Source organism: Mercenaria mercenaria, chromosome 5, assembly GCF_021730395.1.
Source record: "Mercenaria mercenaria strain notata chromosome 5, MADL_Memer_1, whole genome shotgun sequence".
Taxonomy (NCBI): Eukaryota; Metazoa; Mollusca; class Bivalvia; order Venerida; family Veneridae; genus Mercenaria; species Mercenaria mercenaria.
The window spans coordinates 17,334,921-17,343,094 of NC_069365.1; positions in this window are offsets into that span (position 1 = coordinate 17,334,921).

Below are 8,174 nucleotides of genomic sequence, written 5' to 3' on the forward strand. Positions count from 1 at the left end.
GAATAATCTCCAAATTGCCCCTATTCACAAAGCAAATGTCATGAATCTTTCTTATATACTTTTGGAATATCATAGAATTCTTTTCTTTCTTTTTTTGGACGAAAGGTAAACTTGAGGTCCTCGTTGAACCGTAAGGTTACTAGGAATATGTCAGTGTGTAGATTCAAATCTGATATTACAAGAAATTTAGCAAGCATAATAACCCACTGCCAAAGTGTAGAAAATGTTTTAATGAAAATCTTTTTTTTAAGTTAGACAGGAATGAACAGATACAAAAACAATTTATCTATAAAAGTAAAAAAAGAAAGAAAAAAAAAGAAACAAGTAACAAGATATAATACAACCAGAGCAACTGACTAGTCATATAAAAGTAATGAAAATATAAATTCAACAGGGAAATCTATTTGAAAGTCACTGATGCTTTGATTAGTTATGGTCCCATGGCGTTTGATATTTTGATCTAACCATATTTTAAAGAAGTATTAAACTGTCACTGACAAATTCAGCCAAATGATGGCCCTTTATTGCACACCTTAGTTGACAGTGAATATCTGTAAACAATAAGTATTTGACACATAAGCAAAAAAGAAAGTCAAAGGTTAGAATCAAGATGAGTTTATAAAATATTTAGAAATATTCTGACCAGTTGTACATGTGGTCACAAATGGGAAACTCTATGCTTCAAAGTTGAGGTAACCATAACAATTATATAAATATACAACTGCAAAAGGAATCTGTAAAAATGTGCACATTCTGAAATTACATCACTGTACCTATACATGAACGCTCCCTTGTCCGCAATAGACCTCATGCGTTTCAGTATGGTATATCTGCGGTGTGTTCTATTTATAGAAAATTAGATAGGTAAGTAGGTCATGCTAAGGTTAGAAATAGAAAACTTGACTTACAAAGTAACCTCCCTAATCAATAAATCGGATCAACATTTTGACGAAATTATAAATGAAAAAAAAAATATTTTCTGCTCTACAAATAAAGAGAGAAAAGACAGATAACATTGTTTTATATCACATAATAAGTTGCATTACATACATTTCTTATGTTTTTTGCCATTTCTTTTTGTTTATTCACTAAAATCTATTGTGCAATATCGTGGGTTTTTTTACAAACTATTCACTGTGTTCAGTTTATCATTCCGAAACTATTCATTACCATCTTTACAGGGTCCAAAATAAAAGTGTATCCCATATACTCGACACCGCCTTCTGGCGGCGTCGAATAATGAAGCGAGAAAACTGTCAATCAAAATTTCAATCAATTATTAATCTCAAATGTCGATCGAAACGTGACACACTCTAACACCTATGTCCTCGGAATCGCCCTGAAATGTAAGATATTATACCAGAGCACATCAGCGAAAACACCGAGGCCATTTTTTTTTCGTTTTAGTTGTGAAAATTTCGGAGGACGGAAGTTGCTGCATTTTTTACCATTTCATTTGTAAAGGAATGTCATAAAATCAATTCCAATTTATGTGCAAATAATAATATTCAAGTTTATTTACACGTCAAAGATTATTACAATACCAAGCTGCGTAGGCCTAATGGATAAGGCACCTGCCCCACAATCGGGAGGTCGAAGGTTCGCGCCCTGTCAGAGGCGGGTATTGTTAGAAGAGAGACCGGTTGGTTAGCCGCCAGCTAGTTAAATAATGATTACCGATTGCCTACCTGCCTGGTGACTGGCATTAAAAATATGACTGTTTAATGTATGTAGGTGTGTTATAAGCAAAGTTGACTGGCCCTTTCAGTATGGGTGACAATATAATAAACAGACACTTTACTTTTTATATGAATGTGATGACAACACTGATACACACAATGAAACACTCGGTGTACCAAACATACTAGACAGTTGAAATATTGCTATATACATTTGTATCATCAAATGTGATATATGGATCAAATATGTGATGTTTATACGTACCTTTCACTAGTTCAGTATATTTTGTCCACATGAAGAAGGTTTATTTAACTTTCAGAAAGACGTATACGTAAGTACTTTCAGCTTAGAACAATAGCCGTTATAGGCAGCGTAAACGTTTTGTTTTAAACAGTTTACATTATAATGATTTATTTCAGTTATTGATAAAAAATAATGACAGTGATATTATAAATTTCATAATATCCTCATACGTTCTCTATGAACCTGGTTGTAAAAACATCCCGATATAGATAAATGGAAGTATATTAAATTAGTAATGTATAGGGAAAGTTAAACCTATTTTTTTCAGCAAACGGTGTTAGAATAATCAAATACGCATTATGCTCGAAAGATTTGTCTACCCTTGTTTGCATTTTTTTTTCAAATTAATTCAAATGTGAATAACAGAAATATATGTGATAAAAATTTTGGAATAGTGAAAAAGTTGACTTGTAAAGTATATCTTCTTAACGTCTGAACATCGGCAGAATGGTCAGTAATAATGTAAGAATATATGTAATGGAATAAGTGAAATATCAAGTATAATCTATGATAAAAAGTACAAACATGTTTAGTAAGGCATCACCTGATAAAATAAGTAGATAAGAGCCCAAAGTTTAAGAAAGAATACGAATTAGTTCAGTGAGAGTTAAGAGCAGTTGATATATCTTTAGAATACATGCATCTGTTAGACTTGTTAAAATCTAAAGGCCGTAACTACAAAATGAACTTGCGATTTTAGCAATTAAACGATTTAATTCCATGAAGTATTATGAATTGTTACAGTTCAATAAATTTGAATTTACACTGAATACAAAGAATCCTTTGTCCTTAAATCAATGTATTGTTTCTACAGGCAATTTAGATAGTTTACACCAGTTTGAATGAAATCGATGTTTCCTATCCTGGATAAAATAACTATTCCCTAACATAACTTCTCAGCCGTGATACCTTGAGCAAAATGATTCCATTACATTTTCGATATCATTTCATTTAATGAATGTGCACGGTGAATGTTGTAAACATGAAATCTCAACTGAATTTTCTATTTCTTCCAGAGTCAGGATGATGGATTCGCTAGAGAATGGAATGCAGAATCAACGGTATTATCAAAATTTCTCTTCCATATCCAATTACCAATACAATTGTGCACAACCATGCATACGAAATGTCTAATAAGATGTCTGTTCTAACAGGCATACCAAAATTGATTAGGCTTGTAAACAGTTTACATTATAATGATTTATTTCAGTTATTGATAAAAAAAATAATGACAGTGATATTATAAATTTCATAATACTCTCATACGTTCTCTATGAACCTGGTTGTAAAAACATCCCGATATAGATAAATGGAAGTATATCAAATTAGTAATGTATAGGGAAATTTAAACCTACTTTTTTCAGCAAACGGTGATAGAATAATCAAATACGCATTATGCTCGAAGGATTTGTCTACCATTGTTTGCATTTTTTTTTTATCAAATTAATTCAAATGTGAATATCAGAAATATATGTGATAAAAATTTTGGAATAGTGAAAAAGTTGACTTGTAAAGTATATCTTCTTAACGTTTGAACATCGGTAGAATGGTCAGTAATAATGTATCAATATATGTAATGGAATAAGTGAGATTTCAAGTATAATCTATGATAAAAAGTACAAACATGTTTGGTAAGGCATCACCTGATAAAATAAGTAGATAAGAGCCCAAAGTTTAAGAAAGAATACGAATTAGTTCAGAGAGAGTTAAGAGCAGTTGATATATCTTTTAAAATACATGCATCTGTTGAATACTGCTTAAGCCGGTGCTAGGAGGCGTGAGCAGTGTTGCTTTTTCCATTACTGCCCATGAACAGACTCAATCAAACCGAGTCTGCAATTTTCACTATTTGCCTTGTTCTCGGTGCTTCCGAGGGATCTACTTTCCAGATTTATTTACTTCACAACAGCGGGTGTTAAGTGCTGTGTGGCGGCCGTAAAAAGTCGCCCCGACTTCATCTCAGTGTTGTTATATTTTCTGGTCCTTCGGGATCATTGATTTAAACTCATTTAGATTTGAAGATTGAATCCTGCTTAAGCCGGTGCTAGAGGGCGTGGGCAGTGTTGCTTTTTCCATTACTGCCCATGAACAGACTCAATCAAACCGAGTCTGCAATTTTCACTATTTGCCTTGTTCTCGGTGCTTCCGAGGGATCTACTTTCCAGATTTATTTACTTCACAACAGCGGGTGTTAAGTGCTGTGTGGCGGCCGTAAAAAGTCGCCCCGACTTCATCTCAGTGTTGTTATATTTTCTGGTCCTTCGGGGTCATTGATTTAAACTCATTTAGATTTGAAGATTGAATACTGCTAAAGCCGGTGCTAGGGGGCGTGGGCAGTGTTGCTTTTTCCCTTACTGCCCATGAACAGACTCAATCAAACCGAGTCTGCAATTTTCACTATTTGCCTTGTTCTCGGTGCTTCCGAGGGATCTACTTTCCAGATTTATTGTTAAAATCTAAAGGCCGTAGCTACAAAATGAACTTGCGATTTTAGCAATTAAACGATTTAATTACACGAAGTATTATGAATTGTTACAGTTCAATAAATTTGAATTTACACTGAATACAAAGTATCCTTTGTCCTTAAATCAATGTATTGTTTCTACAGGCAATTTAGATAGTTTACACCAGTTTGAATAAAATCGATATTTCCTATCCTTGATAAAATAACTATTCCCTAACATAACTTCTCAGCCATATCAAATTACCAATACAATTGTGCACAAACATGCAAATGAAATGTCTAATAAGATGTCTGTTCTAACACGCATGCCAAAATTGATTAGGCTTGTAAACATGTACCAATATAGCCGTGAATAATGATCACGAGCCAAATACTTTGGGTAACAGTCAAGTGGGTTAAATTGTAAGAGTTTTTCTTCATTAAGTACAGATAAGACAAATAGTGTTGCTTTTGAAAAACCCAAATATGCCCTTGCAGGATATGGATATATATTATTGGAGATAAATGTTCTTGAAGAACTAAATATGTTCTTCAGATGCCATATCGTAATATCTTTGACCAAGTGATCAGCAGAGACACTACTACCTTTATTACAAAATGCATCCATATGATTGCATTAGCAATTCAATTTTTTTTGAATAAACGCAATTTGCATGTTAAATGTAGCTGCATCGAAGAAAGTATACGCAAAAATTAGACTGATATTTTTGTTTGTTTCAGAGACTGGTTGAGCAATTTACAAGAGAATGGAATACGGAACTATCGGTATCAATAAGACACTTTCTTTTCCTTAGATCTAGGTCCTGCTTAATGAAATGTAAAGTAATTAGCGGCATTGTAGTCCCCTTAAAGGTTTGGGCCGGTGGCACAATAGATTTGCAATTCGTCTAACTGTTCGTCCTTCTGTCCGAAACAATTTTGGTTTTGCGATAACTTAAAAAGCATGTTAGGTAATTTGATGAAACTTGCTATAGTAGAAAAGGACCATAGGACCATAAGGCTTGTCGTTTTATTTTGTATTTGTACAGATTCGTCATGCGATGATTGTGAAAGTTCTTCAGATCTTTTTCATTTAAAATAAGTAAATATGCATCACCTTATTTGATTGTGTCCATTTGTCCGTCCAAGCGTGCATCTGTCTATCCGTCCGCCAGTAAAAATAATGTAGATAAATTAATCCCACATTAATTTAGAGAGAACGCATGGATACACACACGCGAACACACTTTCGTACATACATACATGCATACGAACGAATGTACATATACATGCATTATACATACGAAAATTAATGCATTGAAATAAAGAAAGCGTAAATGCCATTTTGTTAAAAAAAGTGCTGTTGTTCTGGGGAAAACCCTTTACAAGTACACGTTTCATAGATATGCCCTTCCAACATATATTGTTGTGGAAAATGTTCTTATAAAATTAAATACATCTGTTTATTTAGGCGTCAGATCGAATTATATTTTACCTAGTAATCAGCAGATGCACTACTAACTTTATAAACTCAACATGCTTCCATAAATTTACATTTGCGATGTCATTGTATTTAATAAATGCAACAATTTGCATGGTTTAGACACATGGAAGAAAGTAAACATAGAATTTAAACTATACTTTTCGTTGTTTTCAGAGACGGGTTGGGCGATTCACAAGAGAATGGAATGCGGAATTATCGGTATCAGTTAGATCTTTCCTTTTTTTTAGATCTAGGTCCTGTTTAAAGAAAAGTAAAGTAATCAAAGGTTTGGTAGTTCCCTAACGGTTTGGACCGGGGACACAATAAGTTTGCCCTACGCCTTACTGTATGTCCGTCTGTCCGAACTCATTTGGCCCTGAGATAACTTAAATAGCATGTTAGGTATTTTGATGAAACTTGATATAGTTATAAAGGACCATAAGGAAATAAATGTTGTATTTTGTAATAAAAAAGATCTAAAAAACGGATGCAGTGATAATTTTAAAAGTATAAGAAATGGTTTTTATGGAACATAGATAAAAGGCAATATTTATAGAATACATATTACTTTATCTTGTCATATGTTTAATCGTCCGCCTGACTGTCTGTCTCTTTGTCCGCCAGTCTAGGACAAAATATTTATCATGAGATAACTTTAAAAGTATAGCAGATTTTCTCGTGTAAAATAAAATATGCACTACCTCATTTGATTTTGTCTATTCTCACATCACGTCCATCCGCCAGTAAAAACGTAGGTAAATTGATCCACATTAATTTAGTGAATAGACACACGAAGCACATATATACATTCATACCGGTATATACATACAGATATTGAAATATGGAAAAACAGACATGCCGCTTCATCTAAAATAAAGTCCATGGTTGGGTAAAAACGTTGTCATAGAACTAAAATACATTTGTTCGCATCATATCATAATATATTTAACCGAGTGATCAGCAACTGCATTACTACCTTAATCAATTACATCAAAATGCTTCAACAAAATTGCATTTGCAATGGAACTGTATTTAATATTTGCAATAATTTGCATGTTAAATAAAGCCGCATCGAAGGAAGTTAAAATAGAATTTAAACTGAACCTTTCGTTTGTTTCAGAGACGGATTGAGCGATTTACAAGAGAATGGAATGCGGAGTTATCGGTATGAGCAGGATAATTTCTTTAAATTAGTTCAAGATCCTGAAATGAAGACATCGAAAGATTGTTAGTCCCCTAACGGACTTTGACTGGGAGCAAAATAGATTTGCCCTCCGTCCGACTGTACGTCCGTCTGCTCGAAGCACTTTTGGCCCTGCAATAACTTAAAAAGGCATGCTAAGTGTTAAGATTAAACATGATATAGTAATGGAGGACTATAGGACCATAAGGCACGTCGTTTATTTTGCTTTTAGATTATATATGAACAATTTGATTGAGTAATAATTTAAAAAAAGAACTTATTTCACATAAACATAGAATATAGATAATAGGCAACATTATTAGTTAGATATTAATTTATTTTGTCCATTCATACGTCCGTTCATCCAACTGACTCTCTGTCTCTGTCCGTCAGTCCGAGATAAAACATGTATCATGCGGCAACTATTTTCTACAGCAGATTTTTGTCATGTTAAATAGAAAGCATGTATCGCATTTGATTGTGTCCATTTGTCCGTCCGTCCGTGCATCTGTCCGTCCGTTATCAAGTAAAACGTAAATAGGTTAATCCCATATTTTTGATAGATAAGCGCAACACATGCGAACACTATTAGTTATAAAGGTTTTTGACGAGATATACGGTGGGCATATAGCCTGACTGTGATTCATATAACCCGAGGCGATAGCCGAGGGTTATATGAATCACAGCAGGCTATATGCCTACCGTATATCCCGTCAGAAACCTTTATAACGAATTTATAATACTGCAAATTTGCGTATTTGGTCTCAATAGCAACGATTTTCCTTAGTTTGACAAATATTACTATTTTTTTCAATTCCCCATTTGGAGCCTCAATCCGCACCTTGTTTTTCGTGCGTTTCCGTAAAAGACGCGGAAACATATGAAGATAACGGTAGGTTTGCGTTTTTTTGGTTACGGAAGAAATTGGATTTACCAAAGAGCTATAAAAATAAATTTATACTTCTTTGGATTTACAAATGGAATTTTAAATATGTTTTAAGGAAATTTACAGCTAGTTTCGAGTTTCTCGAGTAAGAACTTGGATTGTAGTAAATGAGAACTGAAGTAAACTTGCTTATCCG